Source organism: Eretmochelys imbricata, chromosome 9 (genome assembly GCF_965152235.1).
Source record: "Eretmochelys imbricata isolate rEreImb1 chromosome 9, rEreImb1.hap1, whole genome shotgun sequence".
Classification (NCBI taxonomy): domain Eukaryota; kingdom Metazoa; phylum Chordata; order Testudines; family Cheloniidae; genus Eretmochelys; species Eretmochelys imbricata.
Window position 1 is genome coordinate 80,516,579 of NC_135580.1, and position 17,883 is coordinate 80,534,461.

General features: G+C 43.9%; 1 protein-coding gene across 2 annotated transcripts in view; it reads right to left on the bottom strand.

The window, feature by feature from the left end:
• Positions 1 to 9,197, bottom strand: part of C9H8orf48 (chromosome 9 C8orf48 homolog) — a 40,711-nt gene extending 31,514 nt beyond the window's left edge. The window contains exons 1-2 of one of the 2 annotated variants that reach the window (XM_077826595.1): positions 8,832 to 8,847; positions 4,767 to 4,830 (exon numbers count right to left, since the gene is read on the bottom strand). The gene's annotated coding sequence lies outside the window, so the exon portion shown is untranslated. Of the gene's footprint in view, positions 1 to 4,766; positions 4,831 to 8,831; positions 8,848 to 9,008 lie in introns of those variants that run through there. The other variant, XM_077826594.1, reaches the window with a different exon arrangement.
• Between the last annotated feature and the right edge of the window lie 8,686 nt (positions 9,198 to 17,883).

A 17,883-nucleotide genomic window follows, 5' to 3' on the forward strand; every position in this document is an offset into this window, starting at 1 on the left:
AAAATAAGCAAGATCAAGTTTTTAAAATGTATCCTTGACCAATTATGTATATAAGTGCTGTTTTCTTCTGACACTTTTTTTTTTTTTTTAAGTCACCAGGACTATTCAGGTGCTTAAATTTATGCACTAGCATTGGTATTTACAGGATCAGGGCCTACACTTAAACTCTACACTGCATACAAACATTAAGTTGGTACAATAAGAGAGCAAAACACAGATACACAACTAACACAGTGACACACAGCTAATTAGAATGCTTCAGTTTGCAGTACGTACATAAGGTGAAATCCTGGATCCATTAAAACCAATAGGAGTTTTGCCACTGACTGCAGCTGAAACAGGATTTCACCCATATTATTTAACTTTGCATTCAGACACACATGTAACTGCCATCTTTGACCTCAATGGAAATTTTCCCTGCATAAGGACTGCAGGATCAGACCCCACATAATCAACAGCAAAAGTCTGCAACATAGAGATTTAATTTCCAAATTATGTGTTGCATTCAATATTCTAAGTATACTCCTAAACTTCAGCTAACATTGAACAGAAGACCAGAATACAAAGGGCTTGATCTTGTTCTCACTGAAGCTAATGGCAAAACTCCCACTGAGTTCCATAGCGGAGGATCAGGGCAAAAAAAAAAAAAAAAAAAAGGATATATTATAGTTGGCTGAATGGTGTGATTAATCTCAACCTCGTCTAGATACAGGCATTTGTAATTTCTAAACAGAAATATATTTGTAAATCCATCTTATATGGGTCATGTTGCAAGCCTATGGGTACAAGATCAGAGACTTAATACCTCTCTAAAAGTGTTACCTCTGTCAATGTTATCATGTACCTTGAACAGTTTATGTAAAAAAAAAAAAAAAACAAACTTATGGGAACGGTGTATTGATAACATCACCTATGGCATTTTGTTTGAGACAAGCTGGATAATAATCTTTGTGATGTAAATCCTCTAGGATTCTTTCATCTGTCCTCAATCCTAAGTATACAGTTACAACATACATAAGAAAGTATCTGACCTGATACCAAGTCACATCCAGGTATTAGCTAATATCATCAGCTTGCCAAAGTAAACATATACGAGTCTACCTCGACTCATAGACTTTAAGTCAGAAGGGACCATTATGATCATCTAGTCTGACCTCCTGCACAATGCAGGCCACAGAATCTCACCCACCCACTCCTGTAATAAACCCCAATCTATGTCTGACTACTGAAGTCCTCAAATCATGGTTTAAAGACTTCAAGGTGTAGAGAATCCTCTAGCAAGTGACTCATGCCCCACACTCCAGAGGAAGGCGAAAAACCCCCAGGGCCTCTGCCAATCTGCCCTGGAGGAAAATTCCTTCCAGACCCCAAATATGGTGATCAGCTAAACCAGGAATCGGCAACCTTTGGCATGCGGCCCGCCTGGGTAAGCCCCCTGGAGGGCCGGGACGGTTTGTTTACCTGCCACATCCACAGGTTCAGCCGATCGTGGCTCCCACTGGCCGTGGTTTGCCGCTCCAGGCCAATGGGGGCTGCGGGAAGCCATGGCCAGCACATCCCTCAGCCTGCACTGCTTCCCGCAGCCCCCATTGGCCTGGAACAGTAAACCACGGCCAGTGGGAGGTGCAATCGGCTGAACCTGTGGACACGGCAGGTAAACAAATTGGCCCAGCCCGCCAGGGGGCTTACCCGGTGGGTCATGTGCCAAAGGTTGCCGATCCCTGAGCTAAACCCTGAGCATGTGGGCAAGACTCACCAGCCAGACACCCAGGAAAGAATTTTCTGTAGTACCTAATTAAACAAACCCTACATATCACTAAGGGCCAAATTCTGCCACTTGGGAACACACTGACTTCAATGGCATTGCACTGGTTTATGGTATGTGTCCCTGAATGATGATCTGATCAATAATAGCTGCTGCTCCTGTTCCCCCATACTTCAGAACACAAATGTCCACCTCCTGCAGCCATGTCTGTCATTATTTCTACTGTCAAATCTGAATGAGCTAATAATGCAAAAATAGTTCTAAACCCATAGACAATAAATTCCTGAGATACTATCCCCAAACATTATTTTAGCAGTCAAAACAGTTCTTATATGAGCTCAATATGGGACTCTTGAAAGTTCATATGGCAAGAAATATCTTTCCCTAAACTCTAAATGTTGTTTTAATTTTGCTGAAATATTTTGTTTGCTTCCTTTTAAAATTAAAAATCAGCAGAGAAGTAGTATGATCTAGGTGTGGGGATTTGTCGGACTTAACCATGGGTCTACAGGGCTTCGGGGTCAGTGCTTCCACCTGCTAACAGGCAGACTCAGCAATGTTACTGTCAATGCACCATACATCCAGCGAAGTACCACCAATGGTAGAGATAACTGGCAGCTCCTCCTGTCACCTCTGATTGGCCCAGACCTACTATTTAGGCCTAGAGAGAATACCAAGAAACAGTCTGTGCATCAAGGCAAATCTCTGATCTGCTACTGAAATAGACCCCCTTGTTCCTACCTCCTCAGTCAGCTCTCTGATTCCTGGCTATTTGACTCTGGCTGGACACTGGGCTCTGATTCCTGGCTATTGACTCCAACTGGACCCTTGGCTCTGGATCCTGGTTACTGATTCTGGCTTGACCCCTCAGGCTTGACAGCCTATGGCTCTAACCATTGGACATGATTTCCCATGCCGTGGCTCCTGACAGTAGGTCCCAATCCACAAACCCTGGATTTACGTGCCTAAATTTGAGGTTTATGCACCTTAGTCCCACTTTTAAGCTCTACTGCAATCCACAAAACTCTTGCCAAACTTTGAAGGTGCCTAAATTCACTCAACACCTAAGTTTCTCTCTCTGGACATGCATGCTGCTGCATTGCTCTTGGTGTCTGGATGCCTATCTCCTGCCTAAGCCCCAGAGAAATCCACTAACTAGGGAAGTAAGGATTTGAAGAGGGGTTTCCTCTTAGGTGAATACTCTAACCACTGACTATATGGTATTCTGATGTGGGGACTCCCTCAATCTCTCCTATTGACACTGTTCCAATGTCTCTAAAGAAAGAGAGACTGGAGAAGGGGGATTAGGGACTGGACTTTGGTCTCCCATTTCCCATTTGGCTGCCCTCACTTCTAGGCTACAGAGTCAATCTCTCTCTGCTTCAATGACTGTTCCACTGTAGATAAATACTTTAATAGTCATTAGACCAGAGAGAAAGAAAGTGAGAATGCCTCTGGGTACGGCTACACTTCAATAAAAAACTCAAGGCATCGCAGCCCAGAACTAGGGTCAATTGACTGGAGTTGCAGGCTAAAAATATCAGTATAGACATTTGGGCTCAGATTGGAACTCAGGCTCTGAAACGCTACCCTCTCATGGGGTTTCAGAGCCAAGGCTCCAACCAGAGTCCTTTGTGCCCAAGTCAACTGACCCAGGCTCTGAGACACGGTGCCGCAGATATTTTTATTGCAGTGTAGACGTATCCTCTGTAGCCTGGTGAGCAGGAAGCCAAGGCACCTAACTCAAGCTTTGTGGATCACAGTGCTGTCCCTGTATTTGTGCTGGAAATGGCCCACCTTGATTATCATACACATTGTAAGGAGAGTGGTCACTTTAAATAAGCTATTACCAGCAGGAGAGTGGGTTTGTGTGTGGGGGGGAAGGGGGGGTTGAGAAAACCTGGATTTGTGCTGGAAATGGCCCAACTTGATTATCATACACATTGTAAGGAGAGTGATCACTTTAGATAAGCTATTACCAGCAGAAGAGCGGGGTGGGGGGAGGTATTTTTTCATGCTTTGTGTGCATAAAAAGATCTTCTACACTTTCCACAGCATGCATCCAATGAAGTGAGCTGTAGCTCACGAAAGCTTATGCTCAAATAAATTGGTTAGTCTCTAAGGTGCCACAAGTACTCCTTTTCTTAGTGCTGTTCCTGTGAGTTTCTAGCTTTTAGGCACCAAGATGCTGAGTGCTACATTGCCTAAGTCCCATTGTGGGCCCTAGTGTCTAGAGTAGGACTCCTGGGTTCTATTTGCAGTTCTGTATGCTCGACTCACTGTGAGCTTGGTAAAAGCCAGAATTTCTAAGGCATCTAAGCACATAAAGATGCAGTGGGATTTTTAGAAGTGCCAAAGCAACGTAGGCACCAAACTAGTATTAATTTCCACTGATGTTAGATACTTAATCTTCTTAGGTGCTTTTGAAAATCCCACTTAGGCACTTAATTGGGTATTAAAGCACCTAAATACTTTTGAATGTATGGCCCTTATGGGCAGATTTTCAAAGATGCTCTATTTCAACTCCAACTAACTTTGACAGAAACTGCCAGTATTCAGCACCTCTGAAATTAAGCCCTAGGCTTTGGCCTGCCTATCTGTAAAATATCACATATGGAGGTTGTGAGGCTCAATTTAGGATGGTTTGTAATGAATTAAGCTTTAAGAGCTACTTATGGAAGTGCAAATTAGTGTTTCACAGCCTATTATCTACTGGATCTGTTAGTGGCTGCCATAATGATGAATAGGTTATGAAGGCAATAGGATAGGGTCTCAATGTCAGATTGTAAAAGGGTTTCTATTTTGCTTTTAGGCTGGTCCAACAATCAAAAGAACTTTCTGATCTAAACGTCTAATATTAATAAACATTAATGTAATTCTTCTGCTTGTTACCGCAGCATTAATGCAGGATTGAAACTGGTTATTGAGTTCAAGACCACGGGAGGATAACAATAAGAAATGCAAGCTGGAAGTCAATTAGTACTCTAACACACACACTTACCTAATATCTTGGTGTTAAGAGAAGCTTCAGCCACAGCAGGCATAGAAGGTAGAAGGGGAAGGAACTGGAGGAATACAGCATAATGATGGATTGGCTGAGCTGGAAATCACTTCATAACATCAGATGTAACCAACATCACCTTGTCTTTACAGTACAAAGTGGTAAGTTACTAAACAAGTTGAATTAAGTATTAGCAGCAACCTTTCACACAAAGCTGGAATACACTGGAAAGCCAAAATTACAGCTAAACAGACTTCAGACCAAAGTAAATGTGCTCCTACTACAGCAGGTCTTGTGTAGTATAATGAGGATGTAGCAGATATATACTCGCTTTTGCAAACAGCAGGCTCAATTCTCTATTAAGGGCTTTGGGAGGAAGGAATCATGGAGGTGATATGGTTTGAATTGCTCTGTAGTAACTCCCTTGGCCAGCTACAGAAGTGACAATAAAAGGTGTTGTAACATGAGGCCAAAGAATATGGGAAGGATTCTAGAGGAAAACCCGAGGAAAAGAGGTGCTCTCTTCTCAGGCAGTAATATACACTAAAATGGGCCAGCACATTCTCAAACTATTTAAAGCACTAGCAAGTAAAATCAGGGAAGAAACTGTTTGCTATGTAGATTAGTGTTTGAAATAAAGAAAAAGAAACATTCAAAGACCTGTCGTTCCTGAATTCCTGTGCAGGAAGAACTATTTTTTTTTAAAGCTCTATCACAAACTATGATACTATAATTAGTATATTTCTCATTTGGAAATGGATTTCACAAACCACATGTTCTGAACTAGAGCTATTCAGGAAATTTTTGATTTAGTGTTTTTAACTGAAAAATATTGATTTGTTGAAATCAAATTTTTCTTGCAGGAATGTACCAGCTTCAATGAAACACTCATCAGGAAAGGTTTTTCAGGTCCAGGATGGAATTTAACCCCAGAATAGCCAATTGTCTAGTGAATGGGGTACTCACCCAGGGTGAGGAAGACCCTGATTCAAATCTCTGCTCCGTGTAATTTAGAGCAGGACTTGACCCAGGCAGAGCAGGGATTTGAGCCAGGGTCTCCCACATACCAAATAAGTAGTTCCTTAACCAGTGAGCTATTAGCTAATGAGTGAAGGAGGGGTTCTTGTTCTTGTTTTTCACAAAAAGCTTCTAAAGATTTCAAGTTCATTCCTATGTAGAATAGGAAAACTGTTTACCACCCGGCACTACTCTGGACATCTCTTAGCAACACTGTTCTGTTGGCACCAGCACCGGGACCACTTGCAGTCTTAGCGGCAGTACGTTTCCAATGATGAACTACTGTCAGCAAATTAACTTGCACAATCATAGACTAAGGCTATGTCTGCACTAGCACTTTTGGCGGTATCACTTATGTCGCCGACGGGTGTGAAAAAACACCCCTCTGAGCGACATAAGTTACACCATCAGTGTTGCCCACGCTGGGTTTTCTATCTCGGCGGGAGAAGCTCTCCTGCCAACATAGCCACTGCCACTCACTGGTGGTGTCTTAATTATGTCAACAGGAGAGCTCTCTCCCATCTGTACAGAGCAGCTACATGAGCAATTGCACAGCTGTGCCGATGTAAGCTCACTAGTGTAAACATGGCCTAAGTGCGTTCTGCTTGCAGGGTATGTAACTTGTTGGATGGAAGGGAACAAAATTTACATCACTCATTTCAGTCTACTTCCTAAGAATATAAGAATGGCCATACTAGGTCAGAACAATGGTCCATTTAGCGCAGTATCCTGTCTTCCAACAGTGATCAGAGCCGGCTGCTTCAGAGGCTAGGAACGGAACAGGGCTATTTATTGAGAGATCCACTCCCCGTCAGTTAGTCCCAGTTTCTGGAAGTCCAAGGCTTAGGGACACCCAGAACTTGGGGTTACATCCCTGACCATCTTGGCTAATAGCCACTGATGGACCTAATCTCCATGAATTTATCTAATTCTTTCTTGAACGTACTTTTGACCTTCATAACATTTCATGGCAACAAGTTGCACAGGTTGACTGTATATTGTGTGAAGTATTTCTGTATGTTTGTTTTAAACATGTTGCCTATTAACTTCATTGGGTGACTTCTAGTTGCTATGTTATATGAAGGGGTAAATAACACTTCCTTATTCACATTCTTGACATGAATCATGATTTTATAGACCTATATCATATCCCCCCTTACTTTTCTCTAAGCTGAAAGGTCCGTCTTTTTAATCTCTCCTCCTATGGAAGCTGTTTCATACCTCTATCATTTTTGTTGGCCTTCTCTGTACTTTTTCTAATTCCAATATATCTTCTTTGAGATGGAGTGACCAGAATTGCACACAGTATTTAAGGTGTGGGTGTACCAAGGATTTATATAATATTTTCTGTCTTATTATCTATCCTTTTCCTAGTGGTTCCTAGTATTGTTAGCTTTTTTTGACTGCACTCTTTTCCCCCTTGGAATTCTAGTAGTGACATCTTCTTTCAAAACACTCCCTAATTTTATAGCAAAGGAAGGTTTTACAAAGATCACATTTTTGTTAATTAGGCTTATGTCACACATAGAAATAAGAGCTCATCACATAAGTTCACAAAGACATGGAAAACTGGCAACTCATTGTGCATTAAGATGTTCTTTAAAAAAACCAAAACACAATGCAGAGGTACCATGTGGTGAGTTATGGAGGCCATAGTTTTTCCTTGTGTGATATTGGTAACATTGCACCTAGGATATCGTGTACAATTCTAAACACCCCAATAGAAAAAAGACAGTGACAAAGAGCAGAGGAGGCTGCTTGTGATCAGGAGGACTTGGACGTGTCAGGATTTGGTAGTATGGCCGTCAGGAATGGGGATGCTTTCTACTGGTTAAGTTGGTGTTGTAAGTTACCATCAAAAATATACTGGATTTAGGGGGTGTTTGTCATTAAGTGTTGCAGAAATGTTTAGTACCCCTGGGCTGAATAAGGGCTGCAGAACTGTTTGGCAGTGTGGAGGTGGTTGAGAGGTAATTACATTAGGCATTGTAAGATGGTTTGGTAGCTGAGAGAGGGGAAGAACATTGTTGAGGGCATGTCATGTGGGGGTGTTTCCTAGACACTCCTGTAATCTGACAGATAATGATGTTTCTAATATTTTTTTTATCCTGTGTGTGCAGGGGAAAACAACCCATATATTTGCATGTAATAAGAGCTACTAAATTGTCACTGAAAAATACATATTAGGGATCTATAATTCTGATTATTCAAATTCTAGCTGTAGTTCTTATTAGAAATAAAAAGGCAGCTATTAAAAAGGGAAGGAAAAGATGTGCCATTAGGAGAAAAGCAGATTGAAAATTTCAGTGCATAATATATACTTTCTCCAGGATCTCAGAGCAAACTATAAGGGGATCGTTTGCCCCATGACTGAAAAAGCAGCCAACTCTGGGGTGGGATAGGGCAATTCACAGCTAAATTATCCAACATTTTAGGACATTAAGTGATAAGCACTGCACTCAATTGAAAGTGAAGGGAAAATACAGGGAGGCAGAATGCAGTGACCCAAATTGGAAATTGATCAGGAATACATTGCTATTACCATCCCAATTCTTCCTAAATGAGCTGAAGGATCTTTATATAGCATAAATATTCCTGAAAATTGGAGAAAAGCACAAAGAAAGCACTTTGCTTGTGGAAAATACAGTGAAGTACAGCAAGGCCGAGGACAGGAATTCTCAAGCTCAGGATAAACTTCAGAGCCTCCTCTGTCCATGTAACCAAGCAGCCTACATCCAGTTGCTTCAGAGTGCAGGAGTAAGGAAGAAATAATGAATGTGGCCTGCTGCTCTCATCCACTGATGGACTTAGACCAGCAGTGTGTACTCAAGCTTTGCATTAATCCTCTTGTGCACATCCCAACCCGCTCACACCCCCTTCCATAGCAGCACTTCTAGAAGGACACAGTGAAGGACAATACCGCAGTGAACTGCCAAGTGCTGACCCAACTTCCTGCAAACTGGAGTGTTGCCTTGCCCACTTCCCATTTGAGTTCTAAGCCAGGCTTGATCCCACCGGGCATGAGAGATGTAAAAGCCCAGCACGTACTGCGGCAAAGATGCATCCAATGTTATTGCAAAGGCTCCTGCACGAAAATCCCCCCTCCACTAGCAGAGGAAGCCCCCAGAACCCGGGGAGGGGAGGGGCTTTGGGTCCCCCCCCGCCCCCGCAAGGGGAGAGCCGGTCTGGGGGACGAGACTCCGAACTGGGAAGCCCCGGCCTCACCTCCTCCTGCAGGCCGCTCCCGTTGCCCCGGCAGCGAGGCCCGGCCGCTCTCCCCGCCCCGAGTGCGGCGGCGGCGGCGCCTCCCCACAGCCCGCACTTGGGTTCCGAGCGCGGCCGCTGCCCGCGGTTCTCCAGCCGCCCGACTGGCTCCGCTCCCGCTGCTGCTGCTGCTGCGGGGCAAGGGGGCCCCCGGACGCCGAGCCGGCCGGCGACGCACGGAGAAAGCGCCTGGGGCGGCCTGGCGGGGCGCGGGCCCCGGCTGCCTCAGCGGATGGAGCTCGGCCTCCGTCTGCCCCCGCTGGCTCCGGGGCCGTGTCCGCACAGGCCTGACAGCGCCGGGCTCCCTGGAGTTGGCTGACCGTGAAAACCCGCCCTTGGTTTGCACGTAGCTTTAGTCAAGACAAAGCAGAGGAGTGCGGGCCAGGAGGTTGGGGTGGGACAAAATACACCCCCAGATGCTGGATTTCTGGGGGGGCCCTGGCCTTCTGCCCCCCAGCATGTCGTTGGCGTGTTTCGTCCCGATGGACGCTTCACGCTGCGTTTGGCTTGCGCGGTTGGGGTCACGTTTAGATTGAGATCCTCAAAGTAGGGACCTCGCCTTCGCCCATGTTTGTCTCGCCTTGGGCACCTTTTAGCGCCCTGGGGCCCTGATCCTGAAGGAAGCTTCTGGGCATGGCTGTAATACAAAAGAGTAATGTACAAAAGACAGGTTAGCCACTGTAGATCAAGATACGCAGTGTGGCTAATGACTGCATAATTGGAGAGAGACAGTAAAGAGCAAGATGGAGATGGATGGGAAATGCTTTGGAGCAGTGGTTCTCAGGCTGTGGGACTGCAGACCATTTGTTGGCATGTACAGAGAAGCTGGCCGCTCACACTGTGCTGGCCCTTCTCCTTTCCACTCAGCCTGCCAAATCAAAAAAGCGACACCTACATTACATACTTTCGTCGTATTATTTTCCATTTGTGAAATTGCTAAAGATGCTACAGAGATTTTGTGTGATTGTGAATGGGAGGGGAAATAATCCATGTGACAGAAAATGAAAGTTGGTGGTGTGACAGTGAAAGGAGAACACACACATAATTGTGGTCCACTATGAGAAAATGAGAAAATATATATATATTCAGAAAGGTCTGCCATCTATATGAAGAAAATTTGTACCATGAGCTAATACATCTCTAATCCAAAGATTCAACTATTATTTATTGTTTTTCCATCTCAGGAGTTTAGTGAAGCTAAGAGCATAGCAAGATTCGAAAATGAATAAGAACACAATCTGGAATAATTTAAGATAGGCTTCCTGTTTTCTTGCTCTGGGACATAAATCATCACCAGTTTAGGCCAACCTCTTCACAGTTTCTTCCAGATCACTAATTAAGATGTCAAATAAAACAAAAACTGATAGATCCTTACAGTTCACCACTAAACACTGTCCCCCACAATTCAACACTTTCTCACTGATCATTACCTATTTTTATGAAAATAGGTAATGACTTTAGGTTACTAACTTGGTCAGAATTTGAATTGATTTCCTAGAGATGAAAGATTCTGAAGTTTAATTTCAATCTCCTGATCTTCCCAATCCCTTTTAAATTCATAATTTTGGTGCATGAAATATATTACTCTCACAGGTTTATTCCTTTGACATTTATTCAGGGAAAGTATGGTCTTCACATGGTTTGAAGTCCAGGGTACAAATAATTTTTATTTATTTAATTTTTTTTTTTGTCTTTCTTAAACAGGTCAGTTTATCATTGTAATGTACCATTTGATGCCTAGGAAGTTCATATTTTGAACAGCATATTATTTGAACTAGTATTTGTTTCTAAAGGATTTGAAGATGCTAATAGATGGCCCAACCCAGTTGTGTCAGAGGATATTAAGATTTGCTACCACTAATGTACTGGAGTTGTTTCTATACAGAACCATAAATAGTGTTGTGTGAGAAACGTTGACAGGCTTTTACTGCAGCTCATCTCTTCATCATACGTTATGTTTAAATTTAACACAATTGTTGAATGTCTTAGTACAGGTAAATGCTTTCTGATGTCTCTATTCATTAAAACTGCAATATCCCTTTTAACCATAGGGCTGCATATGAATCCATACTTGATAGGTGTGTGCATTTCCTAGGTAACTGTAATCCAGTTAACTTTGTGGATAGAACTAATTGGGCTCTCATAATGAAATTCATTACCCAGTGGTGGACTGGCCTTATACCATACTCTGATGATGGGTAAAATTTATGTAACTCATTAATGAAATATATGCAGGTGTTTTCACCCAGAAACTTTAGAACTCAAATATTTGAAATCTGAGAGATAAGTGTTTAGAGTTAAAAATATCAATACTTTTTTCTTTATCAGCACAGACATTGAAAGTGCTGCCAAGTAGCACCCAGACTCTGTAAATCATTGAACAGAATGCTTAACTTAAAAATATTGCCCAGAAAATGATATGGAATATGTCCCTCTCTGAGGGGTTACTGCAGAGGGCTTGCTGCATTTGAAAATGGTGGTTTCAATTCCCATTAATCCATATCTTCAATTAGGAAATGGACTGGTCTGCGGCTTAGTGCTGTTTGAGACTGGCAGTTGTCCATGGCGGATCAGAAGTTGTGCACACAAATGAAATATTAATAGCCATCATTATTATACAGGTTTAAGTAGACAGGAATTAAATGGTGCCGCAAGATGAAATGGAACAAAAATTTTACAGATTGGTGTTAGTGAGAAACTGAAGAATTTTTCTAATGGGTAAACATTGAATTTTATAGAATTATTTAAATCTTGAAAATAAGGAATTATTCATATTCTGGAGGCTATAGAAACATGCAGTTTATGTCATCTTGACTGGACTATTTGGCTGAAGGACATGCTCCTTGTTAAAATTAAGTGACTTAATTGCATAAGTATTTGGTGCCAGGCAGAAGGGAATAGGGACTCCATGGTAAAAAATATTTAGAACTCCAGTCATGAGCCACTGCACATAAAAAAGAATCATTTTATTACAGTAAAAGTAATGGAGTGACTAGCAGGTGTCTGTTTTTAATTATGCTCTGCCTGGCAGAAAGAAGACACAGTAGGGTGCTATTTCCATTGAGCTAGAGCAGTGGTTCCCAAACTTGTTCTGCTGCTTGTGCAGGGAAAGCCCCTGGTGGGCTGGGCTGGTTTGTTTACCTGCCGCATCTGCAGGTTCGGCCAATCGTGGCTCCCAGCCAACGGGAGCTGCTGGAAGTGGCGCGGGCCGAGGGCCGCCGCTTCCACCCACTCCCATTGGCCTGGAGCAGCGAACTGCGGCCACTGGGAGCCGCCATCGGCCGAACCTGCGGATGCGGCCCAGCCCGCCAGAGGCTTTCCCTGCACAAGCGGCAGAACAAGTTTGGGAACCTCTGAGCTAGAGAATGGGATGGGGGAGGGGCTACAATATTTTGTGAAAAAGGTAAACTTCCTTTTTAGAAGCAGCCATACTGTCTTGTATTGTGATCGTGCCAGCTTTTATAGGTGTCATAAATATAAAGGGAAGGGTAAACACCTTTAAATCCCTCCTGGCCAGAGGAAAAACCCTTTCACCTGTAAAGGGTTAAGAAGCTAGGATAACCTTGCTGGCACCTGACCACAATGACCAATGAGGAGACAAGACACTTTCAAAGCTGGAGGGGGGGAGAAACAAAGGTTCTCTCTGTCTGTGTGAGGCTTTTGCCAGGAACAGAAAAGGAATGGAGTCTTAGAACTTAGTAAGTAATCTAGCTAGATATGCGTTAGATTCTGTTTTGTATAAATGGCTGATAAAATAAGTTGTGCTGAATGAATGGATATTCCTATGTTTTGTATCTTTTTGTAACTTAAGGTTTCGCCTAGAGGGATTCTCTGTTTTGAATCTGATTACCCTGTAAGGTATTTACCATCCTGATTTTACAGAGGTGATTCTTTTTGTTTTTTCTTCAATTAAAATTCTTTTAAGAACCTGATTGCTTTTTCATTGTTCTTAAGATCCAAGGGTTTGGGTCTGTGTTCACCTATGCAAATTGCTGAGGATTTTTATCAAGCCTTCCCCAGGAAAGGGGGTGTAGGGTTTGGGAGGATTTTGGGGGGAAAGACGTTTCCAAGCGGGCTCTTTCCTTGTTAGATGCTTGGTGGTGGCAGCAATAAAGTTCAAGGGCAAAAGGTAAAATAGTTTGTACCTTGGGGAATTTTCAACCTAAGCTGGTAAAAATAGGCTTAGGGGGTTTTTCATGCAGGTCCCCACATCTGTACCCTAGAGTTCAGAGTGGGGAAGGAACCTTGACAATAGGCAAAGTTAGATCAGTCTTGGTAAGTATGTGGATGAGAGACTTCCAAGGAAAGCACTGGTCCTGAAGGAAGTGATAGATCAAGTAATTAGCATTTTTTGCTCCATGTCAGTACAAATCTGTTGCCTCCATGTGGTGGTAGAGGACATTATGCTGCTGAAAGCGTTGACTTTAGATGAGACTTAAAACAATAAGATACTTTACCACTTTGATCACTAAGGATCCCAAGTCTGTTTTTACAAGGATTTGGGTATTAGGCTTGGTGAGTAGCCCCAGATTCCAAGCTGAGTAATTATATCGTGCTTTCCTAATTTTAATTTGCACTTTCAAGTGGATATATTATTTCCTTTTTGTCCTAATGTCCTATATGCTGTTAAACAGCTGACACACATGTTCATCCTCACAGTTGGCTACATTTCAATGGGAAGGGCATATATAGACTGTAAGATGCTTTTGGATCCTTCTCATCTTATGATTACAGTGTAATTAAACAAAATATGAGACACAAAGCAGATCATAATTCAAATAAGACAGTCCTAAAATTGGTTTGAGGAGCTCATTAAAATCCATAGGAAAGTGCAGCCACTTCCTCCCACCAGAACTCCAAAATGATGATAGACTCGCCTTTCTGGATGAGGAAACATAAACACACCATCAAACAATTTTTTTTTTTTTTTTAAACCTTGATGGGAAAATAATGGGCGGGGGGAACAAGGATGATTTTCAGAGAGTGATTTTAATGGTAACGTTTGTGAGCTCAAGAATATGTAATGCAATGTCAGTGATTTTTCAGCATGCCAAACATTTCCGGAGAGTACGATGCCGCCTTCTTTTGGAAATTGCATAGCTAAATTCATGATGTTCATGCTATATACATTGTATCAATTTCTCTGGCAAGTTCAACTGAAATCTATATGTCATCTGTTTATCAAGCAGCAACTGGCAACCAAACTGGGTCAATAACAAAGCACAGTGAGTTCCCTGTTCCAGTATTAAGCTGTCTTCAAAATAACTGTCTCTGCCTGCACCTCCATGTCCTTGGGTTCCTTAGGTTTGAGTCTCCTCTACCTTACACTGGTATAATTCCACTAAATTCAAAAGAGTTACTGCTTGTGACAGACTGAACAATATTCCGCAACATCCTGGACAAATCTTATGGAATTAAGATAAACTTTACTGAATTAAATTAAACCTATTGAATTAGGTTTAATACCTTTGGCGTCCATTATATTAAAAATGCAATTGTGTATGTGTTGTTGTGGATTGTATGTAACTCCTCTAGAAGGAGGGGGATGCTAATTGCTCTGGTTATCAGTGCCTTTGAAGCCAGCCCCTGGAGAGGTTCACACGTACTAGTTTAAACTCAATTCTCCAGGGACCAACCGACAAAGAAAGGATTTTTGGATAAATAGCCTGGTTTTATACAGGCTCAGGTCCTTCTTCTTGATCCAGCACAGAGGGCCCCAATCTTTAGGGAAGTGTTGGAAGGACTGGCCCTACTGAGGCCATATAAGACTGTATGCTTGTTCTGAGCTGAAGTTGTGAGATACTTGGAACCCCAAGGAAACCCTTTTGGGTGGGGTTTGGAAGGACTGCTCCTGCCAGAGTCCATGTTAGGGTTGGGGTGATCTCTGGTAGGCTTATTTGCACGCATGTAGGTTATTTTATTGTTTTTAACATGTTTTCTCTTAATGCTTTTACCTTAAGATAAAATAGCCGTGCTTAGAAAGAAGTGTGTGGTTAACCACGTCAGAATAAAAAACAAGCAGGCCTGCTCAGGCAAACTGTCGTTTGCTGTGGATAACACAGTGAAGACAGGGAACTGTGCAACCTGGAAATACCCTGGTCAGAAGGGAGAGAGATGTTGGTCTCAACCCAAGAGAGGAAATAGCCATGGAATCCGGAAGCCTGAGAGTGGATGCCCTTGCAGGACCACTGAGGGGAAATACAGGTGCAATTGCTCTGAAATGTGACACTCCTCATCGGAGCTGTCCCTAGCTATTCTGGGGCCCTACACAGCCCCGCTGCAGGGGGGGGGAGGGGGCACTCTTCTGAGTGGGGGGGCAGGGTGGAACCACCCCCCAGCACTCACCGGCAACGTGGCTGGGGCCGGCTCGCTGCACTTTCCGCCACCAGTGAGTGCAGGCCCGGCCCTGCTGCAGAGCTCAGGGGAGTGGGGGCGGGGAAGAGGTGGGATGAAGCAGGGGCCCTGGGGAAGATCCAGAGCAGGGGCTGGAGCAGCATGCAGCTGCACAAGGCACCAGGAAATTTGGTGCCCCACACAGCTGCTTACTTTGCGTATGGGTAAAGACGGCCCTGCTCCTCATTTACACCAGTGGGAGAACAAAATCAGCCCTCTATCTTTATCTTATTGTCTGTCTTCCCATTTTCATCATTTTTAGATTTCTTCCCAAATACAGAGTGCTTTAATTAGCATGTGGATTTTTAACCAGTTGCCTTCATGTGTACCTGTTTGCAAGGTAATGTGCATTTCTTCCCAGTGCAAAATAGTTAGTTTGCAAATATCGCAAATGCTTTTTTGGAGATTCTTTGCATATCAAGGTGCTTTAATATAGTGCATCTGTAGTTATGTTTCTTTAGGCGGGTTGTGTGTATCCTTGAAATCAGTCAGAGTTTGAAAGAGAAGTGAATCCAGAACATATATACTAAATGCTTGAGTTTTCTCCCTTTTTTTATTATTTTCACTCGGGATTTTTCCATGGACTTTTCTGAAGCACTCCCAGCCTGCTGCTCCAGGGAGAGCTTTTCAAGGGAAAGCAGAGCTCAACACAGGCTTCGCTCAGATCAGAACTGGAAGCAGCTAATCAGCTTTCCTCAATAATAGGTTGGCTCCCTTTTGGACTCTGTCAGACTCTGTTTCAAAATGATGAGCCATTTTGACACTTCAGTAAATACCTCCTATTAGAAATTGAAACCTTTCCACGGAAACACTGTGTTTTAACTTATCGCTCTACCATTTAAACACAATATTTAACTAGGTTTTTATATCATGCTTATCACCGTGTTATCTAAGAATTTTTTACAGATTCTAAAAGCATTAGCAAGGATCTCTGTTTCTCCCTTCCAATCCCTCTGTTGATTGGATACTATCGTTATTAGAGAAATCCAAGCTGAAGAAGTGACTTTGTATGTTATTTCAAAGACATTGAGAGTCATGGTCTTTCTAATCTCTTGTTTAAATGAAGAACACAATCACAGTCCAGTTTCTGAGAAGTCTTCTGTGAGCATGAGTCTCACCCTTGTGGTTCAGCATTCCATTGTTCTAGAGGAGCTGCGGGAAGTGGTGGCCTGGCCCGCACCGCTTCCACTGGGAGGTGCAAGCGGTCGTACCTGCGGACGCTCGGGTAAACAAAGCATTTCGCGGCCCGCCGAGGGTTTACCCTGAACAAGCCACAAACCAAGTTTGGGCACCCCTGTTCCAGAGGAACAGACTAGCTATTACAGATGGTCATAGTTGTGGAGGAAGAGGCAATTTTTTAGGTAGCTCGGGCTTATCCCATCAGGGCTTTGAAAAGTGGCACCAGAACCTTGAATTTGGCATCTGGTCACAAGCAGATGGACATTTTCTTTAGTTAGAGCAGGAGCGGGCAAACTACGGCCCGGGGGCCACATCTGGCCCTTCAGACGTTTTAATCCGGCCCTCAAGCTCCCACTGGGGGGGCAGGGAGAAGTGTAGAGTTTGCCCCGCTCCAGCACGCCAGCCGGGGAGTGGGGTCGGGGCTTGCCCCGCTTCACACATGCTGTGGCTCCACATGGCTCCCGGAAACAGCGGCATGGCCCACCTCCAGCTCCTACATGTAGGGGCAGCCAAGGGGCTCCGCTCCGCATGCTGCCCACGCCCCAGGCACTGCCTCTGCAGCTCCCATTGGCTGGGAACCGTGGCCAATGGGAGCTGCAGGGGTGGCACCTGCAGACAGGGCAGCATGCAGAGCTGCCTGGCCATGCCTCGGCTTAGGAGCCAGAATGGGGACATGATGCTGCTTCTGGGAGCTGCTTGAGGTAAGTGCTGCCAAGAGCCTGCATCCCTGACCCCCTCCTGTGCCCCAACCCCCTGCCCCAGCCCTGATCCCCCTCCTGCCCTCCGAACCTCTCAGTCCCAGCCCGGAGCACCCTCCTGCACTCCAACTCCTCATCCCCAGCCGGAGCCCTCATCCCCTCCTACACCCCAACCCCCAATTTCATGAGCATTCATGGCCCTCCATACAATTTCCATACCTAGATGTGGGCCTTGGGCCAAAAAGTTTGCCCACCCCGAGTTAGAGTGTGTGTGTATGTCAGTACATATACACACCCTATAGGGGGCATGTCAGGGAACAGGCAATAAACTCCTGATATATTTTTATTTTTGGATGATAGACTAAGGCAAACATTCCAGACATCTGATATTCTGTCTGTATGTCTGTCTAGCTCTGTATTCATTACTATATTATCTGTTCACTTATCCTTCTCTCTCGTGATATGAATGGCAGTTCACTAGAAACTGAGCTGATGCTACCAGCTCCTTTTTGATAGCTAGCTGCGGCCATCAGATATCAATAAGATAGCTCCAGCTCCTCTTTTGC